We start from the raw sequence: 20,359 nt of genomic DNA on the forward strand, positions 1-20,359 counted from the left end.
AATTTGGGGATGAGATTACAAATGGAAGTGATGAGTTTATATAGGTTAGAAAATAACACTATTACAACAACTCATCACCTACCATTGAAAAACTAGCCCACCATTGAAGACTTCAATGGTGAACTTCTAGAAATGAACCATAATTCAACAGAGGACATTATTAACCTAGACCATTCTTGCATTGAGAGATCCAATGTTGCGACGTCCTCTTGCGCAGGGTGGAAACACCATGATGTGTGTGTTGCCCCAGGATACACAAATTGGAAAAGGTGTGTGATTTTGAAAATAATAATTTTGTAGAAAACAAAGTGTAATGGAGTCGTCACTAACCTTTTAGAGTGCGGTTAGAATACTTGATTGCTACCCCATTAGAAGTAGAATTGATTTGTCCTATTAGAGTCGGGTCTGGGAGTTCGGTTACGTGAGGGGAAGGTATTAGCACCCCCTATGCGCCCGCTCTTACGAACGGTATCAAATTAATCAAAAATTATCCCAAAATAAATTTAATAAGCCTTAGAAAATTACTCCCTATAAAAAATCAAAGAAAATGTACAGAATAAAATACTATATAAGTATTCCCTTAGAACTGGGGCATACCATACTCCGAAGAGCTCATGCCTCCCTTTTGAATCATAGGGATATAAAATCGAGAAAATAGGGTACAAACTACACTCCCGTGGTTTTGAAACCTTTATAAAATTTTCTAAGGGAAAATTAATATCCCATAAGGTTTGAAGTTTACTTGGAGATGAAAAAAATGAGTTTCCTAACTCAAAAATATTTTTTTTGTATTTTTCTGAATTTTATATAAATTTTCCTTATATTTTTCCAAATTTTTTCGAAATAATGAAAAGGTAATTAAGCAAAAACAATGAAAATTAAGTCCAAAAATTTTTTTAGAATTTTTTCTAAATTTTCTGTACTTTTTGTGATTTTTATGATATTTTTATGATTTTCTATTAGAATTTTATGAATTTTTATGGATTTAAAAAATAAAGAATTTATTTGAAATATTAAAAATAAAGAAAAGGAGAAAATAAGAATTGGTGTTTCTTGGTTAAGGGTGAACCGGTCAAACTTTAACCGGTCTATGGAGATTGGTTTAAGAATCGGGTTAGGACTGTTGCGCCACATGGCGTATTGCGAATGGACAGGCAGGGTGACTAAGATCCACAACATGGCATCATCATGGACATTCGTGGGGGTGAAAATCTGATGGCTGACATGTGACCGTCTCAAGCATTAATGGCGCGGGGGACGGGCTCACCACATCTTAGCCACCGAACAGAGACGCCTGTGAGCATTGATGAGGTCTTGGCTCGGAAAGATTACAACCGTTGATCAAAACAGAAATCCAACGGTGGAGAAACAAAGGCATTCTCCAGCTTTGATTGCTTATAGGACAAGATGGACACATGTCAACTGCCGAGCGGAGGTGCGTGCAGGTGCTAATAATGGCTTCTAACACAGGCGATTGGGACCGTCGCTGGGGAGCCAAGATCTGACGGTGGGAGATGAAGTGCGCAGGGACCGCCGATGTGGCAAAATCTGGAACGTTGGTGGAAAGTGCAAATCTGACGGTCGCAAGAGGGCCGCATCGCCTTAGCATGTGTGGGAGATTGATCGCCCATGTGTCGCACATCCGTGAGGATTAGACGCCACGCGTCATGATCTTGGGACTCCGAATCTAAATATACTTAATCCCCAAATTTTTGTTTCTCCCCATTTTTTCACTCCTCTCTTTCAAGTGCTCTCTCTCACCCCTCTCTGCTCCTCTGTATCTTTCTTTCTTCTTACTCCTGCGACGAAACCTTAGCATCCTTGAACCTTCTTCCTTCTACCATCCCGAGCCTCACCTACAACTCTTTCTCACTCTCTCTTTTGAGACTCAAAAACCTAGCCCTTGTTGTGATCTCTTCTTCCTACTTTCTCGACCCCTTTGCAATTTGAAAACTTAAACCCTAAAATCCCCCCCTTCGAAGCTTCCCCATACTTTTCTTACTGGTTTCTAAATCCAATTTGTCTATCTATGGAGATTTAAAAGGTCCTTTGGCCTCCCCCAAGCGGTTTAGTTTTGATATTCTAAGGAGGATTTGACCAGGACATGGTGATGTTTGAACCAAACTAGATAAGTTTCTCCTGCTCTCATTTTCTACTTTTGTTTGATTGTTCAGATTTCTTCTTTTTCTTGAAATACTGGTTGTGATGTGATTCGAATAGTGTGTGTGAGATATTGTTGTGATGACTTGAGTAGTGTTGATGTCAGGTTTTGGTTTTGGGGATTAGGGTTTCAGGTTGGTTGGGGTGAGGTTGAAGATGAGTCAACTCACCTTCACCAAACTAGGGTTGACTCGTACAAGTCAACCCGTGTGGGTTGTGTGAACTCGGGTGATCCCGAGTGAGCCATGTGGGCTCAGGTCATGTGTGGGCTTTGGGGGGGCTTTTAATCGTGGGCCTGGGTGAATTGGGCTTGGGTGTTTTAATAAGTGGGCTGGGCCAGAACTGGGATATTTTAAAAATGGGCTAGTTCGGTTGTATTTTTAAAATAAGGGTCGGGTTACTTTTAAACGAGCTAGGTTTATTTTTTAAAAATTGGCCAGCCCACTCATTTTTTAAAACAGGGCCAGATTCATTTTTTTTAAACGGGCCAGCCCACTCACTTTTTAAAACAGGACCTGGATTATTTTTTTAAAACTGGATTGGGGCAAATTTTCAAATGGGCTTGGCTTTTAAACAAAATCTGAGTTTCAGGTCTAAGCTCAAGATCTAGTGGGCATCAAAGGCTCAGACCCGACCTCTTGTTTGGGTTTGGGAGATCGGGGTGTGGTTCACAAGGAACTAGACCTAGGTTTTAGGTTTTGAGAGGTTCTGTTTGGGTTCAGTCCTAAACTGGGAATCAAAGTGGGGAAACTTGCACACAACCTAATACACTTTAATAGTTAAGGATTGAGTAGGAAAGGGAAATTACCTACGATTTTGTACTCCTCTGGCCTTCTTTTCCTCTCTCAAATCCTGTCTGAATGCTCTGCTCTAGTGTCTAGTCTGGTGACTAGTCCAGTTGAATTATGAATTGCTCCTCTTCTTCTGTCCTTCCCGGCTTTGCAATTTAGAAAAGTTTCACTCGTCTAATCCTCTAAATTCTATGCTCTCAGCAATTTCTTGTAGAGTTTTCCTCACTTTTCTTAATTGCCATCTCTCTTTTTTGATTTTTGTAGGGTTCAGCTATGCTCTCAAAGTTGTTCAGCTATAGTGCGAGCCTCCCTATTTATAGGGGAGGCTTAGAGGGTATTTGGCGCCAAAAATACCCTATCTTAACAAAATTTTCTTGAGCTAGCGAGTGAATATTTCCTTAACATTTTTATTCTTGCACATGCGATTTTACTTTGAGTTTTTTATTTTTATTTTATTTCTGAATTTTCTATTGCTAACCAACTGTGTGATTTTTTTTTTGTGCGCAGGTAAACCTGGTGATCCAGGTGGTAGCTAGGGAGTGGAGGGCAAGGCACCTTCCTCTTTTTGCATTTCTTTTTAATTTTTTTTTTTGTAATTTCCTTCTTTTGCTGTATTTTGATGTATCTCCTATCCCTTTTGTCTTGCAATATATTTTTGTACCATCTTTAATTTCCCTGTTACTGTCATTTACTCTGCACTGCTATTTTCTGTTTCTTATATTTTTGCATCACCTTATATGCAATAAAATGTGATATCATGTCTGTTTTTGCCTTTTTGAATTTTGACTGGAAATTCAACTCCATGGTTGACCATCTTGACCCTATAAAGCAACTGGTTAACAAGATGTGACCTTAAGACCCCCTTGGTTTTAAAATTAACACTCACTCTAGCAATTAAAAGGCCAAACTCAAAACTCTTGAAAAACTACAATTTTAACTTAAGATTCAACTTAATAGTTTCTGGACTCAAATTGGAAAACTTAGTTTTAGTAAATGGACTAAATTTTGAAAACTAAATAATTGAAGAAATTACTTTTCAAGACTAACATTAATGACTCAAATTTTTTGAATTTTAGGACTTAATGTAAAAGTAATTACGGGGGGCACCAATAGAAAAACTTGATTTTAAAATGAAAGTTAAAATGGATTTAAAATAGAAAGACGATTCTGAAATGATCCAAAACTAATTGAAAAACAGGATTTAATTGAAATATGAAAGAAAAACTTGTTTTGAAATTAAGTAATAGTTAAGGAACCCTACTCTAACCAATTATGGACTCAAATTTAATGTATTAAAAAATTAAGGGGTCCGGACGATTAAATTTACGGTTATAAAAACTCTCACTAGGGTTAAAAATTTGACAACTCATGACAGATTCATGGAAATTGTGAACATCGGTTGTTTTCAAAGGGACTCAAATTTGGACACTATGGGGGCTTCGGGTCTTAATTTTAAAACTCAGGATCACACAGGACTCAAAGTCAAACTTTGTTAATACCGGGTCTTCTTAGGAGGGCTTGGTTAAAATTGGTGTGTCGATAATTGCCCCTCTTTGTAGGCTTCGATGCTTCAATGTAACAATAGAAATTCTCCAATGTTGTTTGTAGCAACAAGCCTGTAAAGATAAAAGACACCTATTTTAATTAGGCCATACAATTGCTTAATAGGTCAAATGAGGATTTTGCACTATTCACTAGCGAGGTTTTTTTGTTTTTTTTTTTTTTTGTTTTTTTTGTTTTTTAAAGTTAGTGGTTAGTGGGGATTAGTGGTTGGTGGGAAGTATGAGATCACAAGGTGTGGTAATGAATTGCATTGGATGTGATTAGTCTAGACTGTCGCAACTTTTCTGACCCGAGCCAAAATTTCTCCAAAATGACTTGCTACGAATGTGATAATCCGAGGCATAGCGGGTACGATGACCCGAACCAAAACTTTCCTCAAATGTCTTGCTACAAATGTGATAATTCAAGCCATAGTGGGTTCGATGACCCAAGCCAAAACTTTCCTCAAATGGCTTGCTATGGATGTGATAATTCGAACCACAGCGGGTTTGATAACCTGAGGCGAAACTTTCCTCAAATGACTTGCTATGGATGTGATAATCAGAGCCATAGTGGGTTCGATGAACCGAGCCGAAACTTTCCTCAAATGGCTTGCTATGGATGTGATAATCCGAGCCATAGCTGGATCGATGACTAGAGCTGAAACTTTCCATAAATGGCTTGCTACCGATGTGATAATCCAAGCCACAACGGGTTTGATAACCCAAGCCAAAACTTTCCTCAAATGGCTTGCTATGGATGTGATAATTCGAGCCATAGCGGGTTTGATTATCCAAGCCAAAACTTCCATCAAATGGCTTGCTACAGATGTGATAATCCGAGCCATAGCTGGTTCGATGACTAGAGCTGAAACTTTCCTTAAATAGCTTGCTACCGATGTGATAATCCAAGCCACAACGGGTTTGATAACCCAAGCCAAAACTTTCCTCAAATGGCTTGCTATGGATGTGATAATCCGAGCCATAGCGGGTTTGATTATCCAAGCCAAAACTTCCATCAAATGGCTTGCTACAGATGTGATAATCCGAGCCATAGCGGGTGAAAGTTGCGGTGAAGTCCTAAGAGGGGGGGGGGTTGAATTGGGTAATTAAAATTTTCTTTATAAACTTTTTATGAATTCACAACCTTTTTAGCAATCACACAATAATACTTACATATTTAACCAATCGACAAACCACACTCAATCTCAACATAAGCAAACAACAACCAAATAATACAATCAACACAATAAACAAGTTACATAACTTTGTTGATTCCAAACACTCAAAGTAGAGTTTGGTTATAGCCCCGTGGATATTTGATTCAAGCCCTATTAAGAATGAAATTTGTTTGTTTTCTTTTAACTAAGATTTCCGAAAATGATCAACATACTCCCTTTAAGGTTTCTGCAAAAGATCAACGTACTTTCTTAAGTCAAAAGTCTTCTCAATCTCAGTTCTGACTTCATGCACTTTGAATACACACCACACAATTTATATGTGCAGAAAATAAAGAGAAAGGTTAGGAGTGAGACCAAGATTTTTTACGAGGTTCAGCTTATTCACAGCCTACGTCCTCGCCTTAGGCTAATACCACCTAAGGTTTCCACTATACCATTCCTTTTTGGGCGGAACAAACCATTACAAACCTCCTTAAGGGTAAAGCCCCCTCTCCAAGCAATACCCCACGCTTGGTCCAAAGATCCAAACAACCTTGAACCGTCAAAAACTACAAGAAGAAGATCAAATATGTATGTACAAAGAATGCTCTCAGATAAAGCTGGTTAGTACAATTTGAAATCACTAATATACTTCAATCAAAATATAAAAAAGAATGAAGTATGAAGCTCAAGAATTATTTCACCGGTATTCTTCTCTTGATAAGATTCAAGAACTTGGAATTTTTGCTCAGAGAAGAAATAAAAAACTCAGAATAATCTCAATTGATTAGCAGCAATCCAGTAGGCAAGAAAGCTTTGAGAGCAAGAGAGATTTGAGAGATGATTTTCAATTCTTGGTCTAATTTGATTTCATAGACCATGTATTTATAGGCTTAGAAAGGGTCTTATTTGTGCTACCCAATATTACTTTGAGTGTCCCCCAAGTTTCTAGAAAGTTTGGGCGCAAGAAATTTAAATTTGAAATTAAAACATTTAAAAAATATAGTCATTGTCGAGATTTAGTCACCTAAACTATAAGTTCAGTCGCCTGAGCCTTCAGCACACTATTTTATTTTTCTGTTGAAAATAGAGTCAGGCGCCTGAGGTTCAACTTCAGTCGCCTGAGGCTACACTTCCTCTTCATAATTCTATCAGGAAAATCTTCAGTCGCCTGAGGTTTATTCTTTAATCACTTGAATAGATAAAAAATCTATTTTTCTCTTTGTTTTCAAAACCCTTGGCTTTCTTACTTTCTTACATTTAAAATATATTTTTCTGGGTTTTTAAAATAAGGTCTCTAAGTCCATTTTATCCCGTAATGAGCTTTATCCCATCCAAAATGATATTTAGAGTTGAAGTACTTACATGAAACTTCCTAAAACTTAAAAAATCTTTTGTTCTTTGAAGTCTTCATGAATATCCTTTCTTTTTCCTTGAACTTGATCATTCTTTGAACTTCATTTGCTTTAACTATCTTGAGTCTCCTTGAGCTTCCACTTGATCACTTTGTAAATGTAGTATGACTTTACGCACTTGGTGATCTTTGGTCATTCTTTCTTGATCCTTTTGAACTTGTCATTTTATAGTTGCTGAAATTTCATCACTTGAACATGAATTAGTTAAACCATCCTTTATTTGTTATCATCAAAACAAGATGTGAAAGCCTTGTTAGGCCAACAGCAGGTTCGATGATTCGAGCTGAAACTTTCCTCAAATGGCTTACTACGAATGTGATAATCTATGCCACAACGGGTTCGATGACCCGAGCCAAAACTTTCCTCAAATGGCTAGCTACGGATGTGATAATCCAAGCCACAATGGGTTCGATGATCCAAGCCAAAACTTTCCTCAAATGTCTTACTACTGGTGTGATAATCCGAGCCACTGCAGGTTCGATGATCTGAGCCAAAAATTTCCTCGAATGGCTTGCTACAGATGTGATAATCTGAGCCACAGCAGGTTCGTTGATTCGAGCCAAAACTTTCCTTGAATGGCTTGCTATGGATGTGATAATTCGAGCCATAGCGGGTCTGATGACCCGAGCCAAAATTTTTCTCAAAAGGCTTGCTATAGATATGATAATCTGAACCATAGCGGGTTCGATGACTCGAGCCAAAACTTTCCTTAAATGGCTTGCTATGGATGTGATAATCAAAGCCACAGTGGGTTCGATGACTTGAGCCAAAACTTTCCTCAAATGGCTTGCTATAGATGTGATAATCTGAGCCACAGTGGGTTTGATGATCCGAGCCATATTTTTTTCTCAAATGGCTTGCTACAGATGTGTTAATCCAAGCCACAGCGGGTTCGATGACCCAAGTCAAAACTTTTGGGTATTTAGGTATGAAATCTTATGTTTGAAAAATGGTTACTTCACCGGGGAATTCCGATGAGGTGTATGGCCCTGAGATATTTTGGAAAGTATCCTTAGGTGTTGGATTCTAAGTCCTTACAAATAGGTTGCTCCAATGGGGATGATCAATTGGGTGCAAGATCCCAAGATTTTTTTTTGGAAATGAGTGCTTAGGTGTGAACAGGGGTTATCTTGTTGGAGATGATCAATCAGGTGCAAGATCCTAAGACCTTTTGGCAAAAGTCTTTTGATTTGAGGCTTTAAGTACTTGAAGCATTGCTCCAATGGGGATGACCAATCGGGTGCAAGATTTCAAGATCTTTTGAGCATTTAGGTGTGGGATTCTAAGTCCAGAAAAATTATTTTGTTGGGGATGATCAATCGGGTGCAAAACCCCAAGATCCTTTCCTGAGCCAAATTTGCCCCAGTTATGCATAGTTAACTAAAAGTTTCTTATCAAAAAAAGATGCAGAAGATATGTCAAATATGAACGATGCTACATGATGCATGCTACTACTTGTGGTGCTGCAATGCAGGGATGTGTTGCTTTATCTATGCATGTTACTTATGATGTCTAAATGCAGGGATATGTTGCTATATGATGTGTTTACATTTGTTTCCTTTTCTCTGAGATGCATGAAATGCATGATAATGCATGAATATGCTTTTTGCAATGCACCTGTGCTTGGAGGCCTTGTTCTTTGATTTTTGACCAGGCTTCAATACAAAAATTGCCTCAGTTTCATTCATTTGTCCACTGGTCCTGGCCATATTTTCCATTTGTATTTTTCTATGAAGGCACTTGAGCTAGCCTTACTGGAACTCAAAAACTGCCCCAGTTTCATTTTTCTGTTCTTTTATTCGGATATAAAGGTGCTTGAACTGACTGTAATGGAATTCCAAAACTGCCGCAGTTGAATCCATTTGTTCACTGGTCCTAGCCATATTTTCACTCGTGTGAAGGCACCTGAGCTGGTGCTACTGGAACTCGAAAACTGCCCCAGTTTCACTCATCTGTTCTTTTATTTAGATATGAAGGTGCTCGTACTATTCGTAATGGAATTCAAAGACTGCCCCAGTTCCATTCATCGGTCACTGATCCTGCCCGTGATTTCAATTTGTGGGAAGGTACTAGTACTAGGATCAATTATGGAGTCCGCCCCTATTACCCATAACTGTGACTTCTCCAAGCCACTTTACTAATTTCTTCCTCTTCGATGAATGTGATTGAATCTTGGTGCCTTTTTGACTATACCCTCTTCCTTAAGACAAAAGGTTTTAGAAATAGTTATGCATGCATGTCATCAATTTGTTAAATCAAGAGATCAATATGTACAAAGGATATTTTGCCATTTGCAAGTACCATTTTCGGGGATGGGAAGAATTTAAACAAATTTCACCGAGTCATTTGAGGTCGATGTTACTTTAACAAATTAAACCCTAAAATAATCGATCTTCCCTTTTCCCATGAATTGTCCCCAGTCTCATTAAACATACCCAGTGTGCTGATAGTTTTTTCAACCTCATGTTTTGATCTCAAGATGTTCTTTGGAACTCAGGACAAAACGTAAGCTTAGGATTTTAGGCTCTAAGAAAGATAGGAAACCAAGGCCTAAGACTCCTTTCCCGAGATGACTTTTTCTGCCCCCGTTCGCGTTGGGGCTTTTGCAAAATATTGATCGAACTTGTCCTTTGAACAAGCTGCCTACGTACCTTTTTAGGATCAGGTCATTACATAGTTCAGACTCAACATTGATTCTAACAAATCATGTAAGGTAACAACATATGCCAATCTGGTCAGGTATTTTATTCGGACCGTAATGTAGGCTCCAGGTATTGGTTAAAGAAGAAATGGATGTACCAGGCTCAAATTTTCAGTTTTTTTCAAGGGCAATTTGGGTCAAAGATCACTTATGAGGCAAGTCCCTTTCTTTTGCTTCCACTTTTCTTTTGATTCTTTTGTCATATTTTACCTTTTTCTTTTGTGGAAAAATTGTTACTTCATTTTTATTCAGACTTCGTTTGGGACTAGACTTGCAAACTTTCCCAGTGTGGGGTGTGATCATTTGATGGGTTAAACAAAGAATTGTATGTTTTAGGCTCAATGATGATAGCAAAGGGTGTATTTTTTCTAGCTTTTCTCGGTAGCAGAAAAATGGTCTGCCGTCATTTTGGCATTTTGTTGTCATCTTGCTTGATTTGTCGGACCCTTGAAGAACCCCATGCTAGTTTAATTTTTTGGAAATGACTTATTGAAGAAAATGACTTAATTTTCAAGTTCAAAGGATTTTCCAAGTGGTAACCAAATGTCTGGTGTTTTTTTTTTTTTTTTTAAAAGGAAAACTAGTCGGGCCATCAATCATTTAATCAAAACATGAGGAGACCAAACATCGATGGAATAAACATCATATTTCATTGAATTATTTTGAGAGTTTACAAAGGCCTTTTAGAAAAATATTTCTTTACAACATCTGAATTAGTAGGGTGCAAGAAATCGATCTCGTCCATGTTGGCCAACAATGAGGCACCTCCGGAAAATGCTTTCTTTACCATGTAAGGCCCTTCATAGTTGGGCATCCACTTGTTGTGCGGGTCAATATGGATTGGTAGAATATTTTTTAACACCAAGTCCCCCTCCTGAAATTTTCAGGGCCACACCTTCTTATTGCCTTCATCATTCTTCTTTGATACAATTGCCCGTGTGCTATGCCGGCCATTCTCTTTTCCTTAATCAGGTTTAACTGATCGTATCCGGACTGTACCCATTCAGCATCGGTCAATTCTGCCTCTTTCAAGACCCTTAAATAAGGAATCTTGACTTCAACTAGGATTACTACGTCCATTCCATACACCAAAGAAAAAGGAGTGGCTCTCGTGGAACTTCGGGCCATGGTTCGGTAGGCCATCAAAATGAAAGGGAGCATCTCGTGCCAATCTTTATAAGTTTCGGTCATCTTCTCCAAAATGTTTTTGATATTCTTATTGGACGCTTCAACTTTCTTGTTCATATGCCTGTAAGGAGCTGAGTTATGATGCCTAACCTTGAACTGAGCACACAACTTGGCAATCACTTCATTATTCAGGTTTTTGGCATTATTCGAGATTATTCTCTCTAGGATTCCATACCTGTAGATTTATTCTCTCTTTATGAAGCAGCTAATTATGTTATGAGTGACATTGGTGTATGAAACTGCTTCTACCCATTTGTTGAAATAGTCAATTGTCACGAAAATGAACTGATGCCCATTGCTAGCCTTTGGGGTTATCGGCCCCATCACATCCATCGCTCATGCTGAAAAGGGCCAAGGTGCGGATAGAAAAAAGAATGGGTGGCATCTATGTCAAACAAAACAACAATTTTATATGGTAAAGTAGTAAAAATACATGTCACAACGTCTCCAGCAACCTCAGCGTCTCTCGACATCAATGCATAAACTCTCGCCGGTGATATATTGTCTGTTGGCCACCACCCGTGGGTGCCTAATTATATCTTCAGATCTGTCTAGGGGCTAGTGCACTGTTCCATGGCTAATGACTCTCACGTGCTATATCTTCGGATCTACCACATCTGTAACAAACATTGTTTCCCAACCGGCATGCTCCAGCATGTCTCCTATCGCATATAGGGCAAATAGGGTATGTCTGCTCACCCTGGTACCTATGATCTCCTCTCTTCGGTATCAGAGCTCTTCCATATCTATCTCCCCTCCACGGGCCTTGGCTAGACACTGCCTGAAAACTCAGAGGCGTGGGCCTCTTTCTCTGACTCGGGGTCCTTGCATCCCTCTGGTTGCTCTCCTTTGCCTCTGTGGCATTGTCCATCAATTTAGAGAAATCTTGCACTTTTAGGACTGCCACTTGCTTGTAGATATCCTTCCTCAAGCCCCTCTCAAACATCCTCGCCTTTTTAACCTCATATGGGACGACGTAAGGGACAAAGCGTGATAGTTTAATGAACTTTACCGCATATTTTTGGACCGTGAGATTTTCCTGAGTAAATTTCAGAAATTCTGCTACCTTAGCCTCTCTAAGAGTGGTAGGAAAATAAAAATCAAAGAAAATTTCTTTAAATCGGCACCAGGTCTTAGCCACTGGTACATGTCTCTTTTCCTCCAATAATCTCGTAATTGTCCACTATCTTTCGGCTACACCTGTCAATTTATAGGTAGCATAGAGAACCCTCTGTTCATCCGTATAGTGAAGTATCATCAATATTTTCTCCATCTCTTTCACCCAATTTTCAGCAACTGCAGGGTCGACTCCCCTCGAGAATGCCAGAGGATTCATTTTAGTAAACTTCTTAATAGTATAGCCCTGATCTATTGATGGGCCTCCCTGCTCTCTAAAGCTCTGCGCAATCTCAGTCATAACCTACTGAGCTACACTACGTAGAACTGCGTCTGAATCACCGCCACCCGCACCAGAGGGGCTTGCATCATCATCACCACTGGCATGGGCACCGCTATCTCTAGGGTCTATCTTAAAAAAAAGATAAACATAATTCGATGACCCTATCTATGTAACATAACCAACATATTTATCTAACTAAAATCTCATATCCTCAACTAACCTATCGTCCTTATTCTCAATTTAAGATTTAACCCGTTAATTGAGAAACACAACCCGACAGTAGTTTATTATGACTTTATTGAAATCGTCACCCCAGGAAAGACATAGAAACCACTACTGAAATCCTGCTTCCCGATCACGAAAAAAAACCCTAAATACTCATCTTAATTACCCAACATTGACTCACCAAATTCCTGATCTATTCCTATACTCTGGTATTGTTTTCCGCTGCACACTATAGTCTACAGAACCTAGCAACCTAGGTTCTAATACCAAATTGTAACAACCCAAATTATCTAATCATTTTTTTTACTATCAAGCTATATATCATAACTGTAATACCCTGTATATGAATATATGTCATCATCACGACCCAGAGTGGATGTTGTGGTAACCTGTGCATTCCATGTATAATACCTATGTAGTAGAAAAACATAAATATCCAAACTATATCCCCAAATACACAATAACAGAGTACTACATACCCATATATATGCGCGCGTGCGCGTGCGCGCGCACACACACACACACACATCATCTCCCAAAAATCCCAAAATACTGTAGGCTCTACTACTCAGCCCAAAACTCACCCCAAAACTATGCTGACTCAACCGCCTCCTCTATCTCTGAGCTGACCCTCCACGTCCTCCTAGGTTACATGAAATGTTCATAATGCTAGGGTGAGACACCTCTCAGTAAGGAGAAACATGTTATTATTAGTGTGTGGCATATGAGTTTATACGCATAACATATTTTTTAATTAAAACTGTAAATAAGATGTCATCTAAAAAGTATCTGTATAATAATCCTCACCTATGTCATTTAAAATACAGAAATTTCTAAGTTATCTATTCAATCATACTTCTATTTGTAATATGTAATCTTTTTTTACTGTGTATACTATATATGTACATAATTCTGAAAACTTCCATGGACGACTATATGTCATGATTTAACCCCTCATGACAGGGTTGACTATATAATCATAATTCTATAGATCTGTATAAAATTCTGTAATATTCTAGTATTTCTTATGCCACACAAATTAAATAAAACTCAATAAATATCATCTATAATACTATATAATTTCCACACTCTAATTTATTCAAAAACCATACTCTGTAACTCATATTCAAATACTACGCTTTACTGGTAAAATTTCTAATTTAATTGGCATAACATATTTCCCTTACCTGACTAATTGAATTATGTTTTCTTTTTTTCTATTTCACGCCTGCGGCATTCGTAATTTCAACACCTTGAAATTATACAAGTATATTCTCCAGTCAATTTACTAAATTCCTAGGATAATTATCGTATTCATATTTTCCTGAACCTACATATTCCTAGTTTATCTACTAAATATAAACCAGAAAAAATATTATCATTTTTACCTTATTTCCTGGTAAAATACTTGCCGAAACTCTAACTCATGCCTGTAGCTTTTACCTCATAACCCTGTATTTCGCAAAATTTCAATTCCTTAGTTTAAGCCTAGAACTATATTCATATTCACATTTCTAGGCTTATACATCCATTAGACCAAATAAACTACCAATAAACACCCAAACTACACCCTTACCTTACTTTTGACTTACTTTTGGTTGGCCAACCAAGGTTAAGTCTAGTCGTCAAACCGCATAACGCGATCATGGGTGTTATACATGAATTTTGTCCAAAAAGGGAGGTTCTTCTATGCATATTTGTGGATTTATGTAAACTGAGTTAACTATTGAGATGAAATTATGTTTTGAAGGAAAATATGCATTTTCAATTATATAGGCATGAGCACAGCTTACAAATGTCATTTCCTTTAAAGTTAAATTAATGGAGATATTTTGTTTACACTAAAACTCATGTTAGCCATACACTGATAATAATTTATTCCTTCTTGCTGAGAGGTGTCTCACCCCAATAACCATTTCATATTTCAGGACATACAGGGAATCAAGCTTAGTGAGCTTTGGGGTGGGACTTAGATAATATAGTTTAGAGTAAGTGCTTGTGAGACATTGAATTATATTTGTTTTTGTGTACCTTGTGATGTAATATTATTACTGGGATATACCTATGTAATTGTGGTGGTTTAGTACTCTGGTATGGTATTTGAAGTTTAAAATATTTCTGCTGCTTGCTTTAAATTAAGTAAAGGAAGGTGTACCTAGGAACCCTAGCAGGTTTGGGTCGTTACAATTGGGGTATCAGAGTATAATTTTCGAGATACTACAGTTGTGGTCTCAGAGATAGTATAAATGTTTTAGGGGCGTCACAGTTGTGGTATCAGAGCCTAGGTTGATAGGTTTTGTAGACTTTAACAGATAATTTTTCCAGAGTATAGGTATGAGTTAGGGTGAGGGTAGGAACGGGTAGAATAGGATATTGGTAGGCTATTATTGGATACGTTGTAATTTATGTGTGGTGATTAGAGGCATGTTTCTTGAAGTGACTAAACTTATACAAAGAGAGGGAATTAGTGAAGCACTCTAGGGGCAAATCGTCGATGGTTTTCTATGGCATTCACAAACTGTCGACGATTTCAGGAATTTCAGGAAAACTGTCGACTGTTTTGTGCCTGAGTAGTGAGAATGAGACTTAAATTGGGAACTTGGACATTAAATCGGTTCATTTGTGCGGAGGAAGTCCCTAAAGGAAAGCCTAAATATTCTTGTATGAGGATATTGTGCATTTACAGTTTCTTAGTTAAATGGTTGTACCAATCGTGTTATGGTATTAGGATTATAAATTAATTTTTTTCCTATCTTTAGGATGGACCCCAGGGATAACAACGTGAATGATGGAGGAAGTAACAATATGGGGGCTTCCAACGAGGACGACATTGATTCTGCTTTGATGCTACGTGGTTTAGCCCAACAGGCCATGGCGGAGATTATGTAGAACTCTAGGGGATAGAACTGCACACCCACTGACCAAGGGTGCACTTTTGAGAAATTCATTCACATGAATCCCCCAATTTTTGTGGGAGGAGCAGACCCAATCATTGAAAAAAATTGGGTTTAGGAGAACTGGCAGTATTTTGCTGCATAGATGAACATAAGGTTCTTTGTGCCACTTTTAAAATGACTGGGGATATAGAGACCTGAAGAATTATAGTAATTAAATAATAAAATAAAGGAGAGAAAAGGGGTTTTAGCATGGTCTCGTTGACGAGTGTAGAAGTGCTCGTCGACGAGCAGGGAATTTAGGCTCGTCGACAGGGACGTGTGTCTCGTCGACGACAAGTTACCGAGAGGGCCATTTTCAGGGCCTCAATCTCATCGACGAGGAGTAAGCATTCATAGAAGAGACTATTGTTTGGACTCGTCGATGAGGAGACGTGGCTCGTTGATGAGGCCACGTGGACAACACTTTTTATAAAGCCAAAAACCGATTTCAGCAGAGGAAAAATTTATTTTATCAATTCCTCTCTCTCTCTCTCTCTCTCTCTCTCTCTCTCTCTCTACACAGTTTCTCTCCCTTCTCTCTAAGTTTTCAGCTTTGATTCTCCTCGGTTCGACAATTAGAAGCTACCATGGTGAACCTGGGGAGATTCTCTATAGCATTGCCAGAGCAAAAATTCAATTTGGGAAGTTTGGGAATCATCCCAAAATTTGGGTAAGTTATTTAATCTCACTTTTATTGGGTATTTGGTATTTATGGACCGAGGAGAATATGTTAGGTAAGATAATATTGAAGTTTATTAGGAGGAAAAATGTTAATTTCAGGGTGTTATGTTGGGAGCACTGCAAGTGTAGGATTGGGTGTTTTGTGGGCTTCTTAGAAAGCCAGGTAAGGGGATAAACTAAGTCAAAATTTTTCATGAAATTATTTTTATTCTATAATATTTAATTTCAAGAAAATATGTATATTATAGAATTATGTTTGGGAAATACTGCTATGAACAAGGATATGATTTAAACGTGTTTGATCAGAAATTATGATTTTGGAATAGATTTTACATTCAGAATGTTATTCATTTTTGTGTGGCATGAGTTTAAATTTCCATGTAATTATGTATACCAGAATAATAAGTTTTTCCAGATCAAGCATGATATGATGGTTTTTAGGCAAATTATAAAACAATACAAGAACCATGATTTTATGAATATAATGTTTAATAGTACAGAGAAATCATGTTTAGTATATTATGATATGCCGGCGAAGATGCCATGATTAAATGTTATGTTATGCTGGTGCAGATGTTGTGATTCATGTTGGCACATATGTCATAATCATGTATAATAAGATATAATTCATGAAATATTATCATGTTAGATATTATTATGAAATATGAAACAGTTATGTTCAGTATATGAAACATATTATATGTTATCAGAACCCGGATGGTATGGTTTAGTTCAGTGTTCAGAAGCACGATACCGTAGCTATATGTTCAAAATTTTGATAGTGCTACCACACAACCGATAGTGTGGGAGATGACAGTTGATGTGACTTTACTGTAGAGTGGACTTGTTTCTCTGGCAGTCCGGGACCAAGAGGGGCAAGTCCATCGTACTGATAGACTTATGTTTGATCTAGCATGGTCGGCCAACCATTGCTAGGTCTCGTCTTTGAGTCATATAACCTAGTCATATGGGGGTAAGACATGACATCAGCTAACTATCCATCCTGGGTGTTATTTTAGTATATTACAACTATATATAAGATGAATTTCATGTACATAAATCTAGTATGCCTTATCATGATATGACAAATCATGTTTTACTCAGTTTTTCTATAGTCGGATTTTACCAAATATGCTTATTATACTGTTTATATGTATAACACGAAAATGCTCATGATGCCACACACCGATGATAGTTTATTTCCCTTACTGAGAGGTATCTTACCCCAACTATTTAAACATTTTAGGAAACCCAGATAAAAGAGCAGATAGAGCTCTGCAGTGTTAGAGGTCGATTGTCCTACCCTATCAGAAGGGTGAGTTATTATGCTAGGGTTTGATGGATTTTTGGGTTATGAAACTAAGACACTTTTTGGTCTTTTGGTGGATGATTGTATATATAACAGATTTAGTAGTACTCTGGTATTGTGGTTGGTTTGATGACATGTTTGTATTACGTTTCCTACTGCTTAGTTATCAGAGTTATATGATAGGTTTATCCCTGTTACCCATGGGTCCAGGTTGATCATGTTTTCACAGCTTAACAGGTTATCAAGGTTATTATATTAAATGTTATATAAAAAAAATTATTAGTATGGTAAAATAGGCTGGTTGTTACGGTTTGGTATCTGAGCCTAGGTTGCTAGGTTTTGTAGACTTTAGAATGTAGCGAAAACAATATCAAAGTATAGGAAAAAGGATTTGAGGTTTTGTTCTACAATCTAGAGGCAGGATTTCCGTGATGGTTTTTGTGTCTTTCCTGGGGTGACGATTTTAGGAAAGTCATAGTAAACTATTGTTGGGCTGTATTTCTAAAGTGTAGGACTGAATCTTGAATTAAGATTGGGATGTTAAGATAGAGAGATAATATGAGTTTTAGGTCAGATATGTAAATTATAAGGACAGAGTTTCTAAGCCATGTTTCTATCTCTCAAGATGGACCCTGGAGGTAGTAGTGCTCATGCGAGTGGCTGTGATGGAGCTGGACCCTTAAGTGTAGGTGGAGGTGATCTAGATGTCGTATTACACAGTGTAGCTCAGTAGGTCATGGCTAAGATTGCATGGAGCTCCATAGAATAGGGAGGCTTGTCTACAGTTCATGGGTGCACGATAGAGAAGTTCACCAAGATGAGTCCTCCGACATTTTTAGGAGGAATTGATCTTGTAGTTGCCAAAAATTGGATGTAGGAAATAGAGAAGGTTTTGGCAGTGCTGCAGTGCACTGAAGAGCATAGGGTCTTATACGCCACCTATAAACTGACAGGGGAGGCTAAAAGACTTGGTGCCTTTTTAAGGATTTGTTCTTCGACAGATACTTCCCAGCCACTGTCAGAGAGGCCAAAGTGGAGGAGTTTCTGAATCTAAAATAGGGACAGTAGTCAGTACAGTAGTAAGCGGAGAAGTATATCGAATTGTCCTGCTTCGCCCCATTTATCATACCCGACGAAGTAAAGAAGGCAAGATAGTTCGAAAGGGGTTTGAGACGTGAGATTTACAGGCAAGTTATGGTGTTGAAAATACAGGACTTTGCTGAGTTAGTTGATAGGGTAGCTTTGGCTGAGGCCGGTGAGCGGATGGGTGCAGTGGAGCAGGGACAGAAGAAGAGGTCTACACCTTTAGGCTTCCAACAGGGCTTTGGTCAAGGTTTGTGGAGAAGGGAAAACTACGGCAGAGGTTCGAGGTAGGAGACTCAGGGCCGTGAGGTTTAGGGTTCTCAAACCTACCCTGTATGCCAGATATGTGGGAAAAGGCATCTGGGGGAGTCTTGAGCAGGGAGAGGTATATGTTATCGTTGTGGAGGATCGGGGCATTTGGCACGGGATTGTCCTACACAAATTGGTACCAATCCTACTCCCAAGAAGTTCAAGAGAGGTTACTAGGCGCCTTGTGGAGGTCAGCAAAGGAATATAGCCTCAGCAAGGGTTTATGCTCTGATGCCAAGAGACGCTAAGACTATCGTAAACGTCGTGACTAGTACCATTACTGTTTTATCATGCCATGCTATTGTTCTATTTGATTCGGGTGCTACTCATTCTTTTGTGTTTGCGAATTTCATTAAATTATTTGGAGGTGAGAGCTAGTCATTAGATGTAGAATTGTTAGTAGCTTCACCAGCCAGTTCAGTGGTAAAGTGTCGTAGGGTGCTCAGGGGTTATCCAGTAGAAATTTAGGGGAGAATACTACCTGCTGATCTAATTGTACTTGATATGCATGGGTTCGATGTAATACTAGGTATGGATTGGCTGGTAGCTAACTATGCTAATATTGACTGTCATCTGAAAGAGGTGATTTTCAAACCACCAGTTAAGCAAAAATTCAGGTTTTTGGGGTTGCAGATGTGTTCCCCACCTTAGTTAGTGTCAACTATGCAAATGAGAAGGCTACTCCTGGATGGGTGTCAGGTGTTTATGGATTTTGTAAAGGAAATGTCAAAAAATGAATTGAAGTTGGACAATACACCAGTTGTTAAGGAGTTTCCAGACATTATTCCAGAAGATCTACCTAGGTTGCCTCCTGACCACGAGGTAGATTTCGCTATTGATTTATTTCCCGGGATAACACCGATCTCTAAAACTCCTTACCGGCTGGCTCCAGTAGAATTGGGGGAATTAAAGAACCAGCTGCAAGACCTATTGAATAAATGGTTTATTGGACCTAGTGTATCGCCTCGGGGAGCTCCTATGTTATTCGTGAAAAAGAAAGACGGGTCTATGAGGATGTGCATAGAATACTGGGAAATAAATAAAGTGATAATTAAGAACAGATATCCTCTACCCTGTATAGATGATTTATTTGATCAGCTCTTGGGTACATGGGTTTATTCCAAGTTCGACCTCAAATCAGGTTATCACTAGGTGAAAGTTAAAGCAGAAAACATCTCAAAGATAGCTTGCAGAACTAGGTATGGGCATTATGAATTCCTTATTATGTCTCTTGGTTTAACGAATGCTCCTATAGTATTCATGGATTTGATGAGTAGAATCTTTCATCGGTATTTGGACCAGTCTATTGTGGTTTTCATTGATGATATATTGGTCTACTCGATGAGTTTTGAGGAGCATGAGACACACTTATGATTGGTACTTTAGACGCTTAGGGAAAAAAGATTGTATGCCAAGTTCAGCAAATGTGAATTTTGGCTAGAGAAAGTTGCATTTCAAGGG

The 20,359-nt window shown here is 38.3% G+C and overlaps 1 long non-coding RNA gene across 1 annotated transcript; it reads left to right on the top strand.

The window, feature by feature from the left end:
* The first annotated feature begins 1,291 nt into the window (after nucleotides 1-1,291).
* Nucleotides 1,292-3,625, top strand: LOC131154842 (uncharacterized). Its single transcript, XR_009136677.1, has 2 exons — nucleotides 1,292-3,337; nucleotides 3,459-3,625. It is a non-coding gene; the product is annotated as an uncharacterized LOC131154842 (long non-coding RNA).
* The last annotated feature ends 16,734 nt before the right edge of the window (nucleotides 3,626-20,359 follow it).

This window comes from Malania oleifera, chromosome 1 (genome assembly GCF_029873635.1).
Source record: "Malania oleifera isolate guangnan ecotype guangnan chromosome 1, ASM2987363v1, whole genome shotgun sequence".
In the NCBI taxonomy this organism is placed as follows: Eukaryota; Viridiplantae; Streptophyta; class Magnoliopsida; order Santalales; family Ximeniaceae; genus Malania; species Malania oleifera.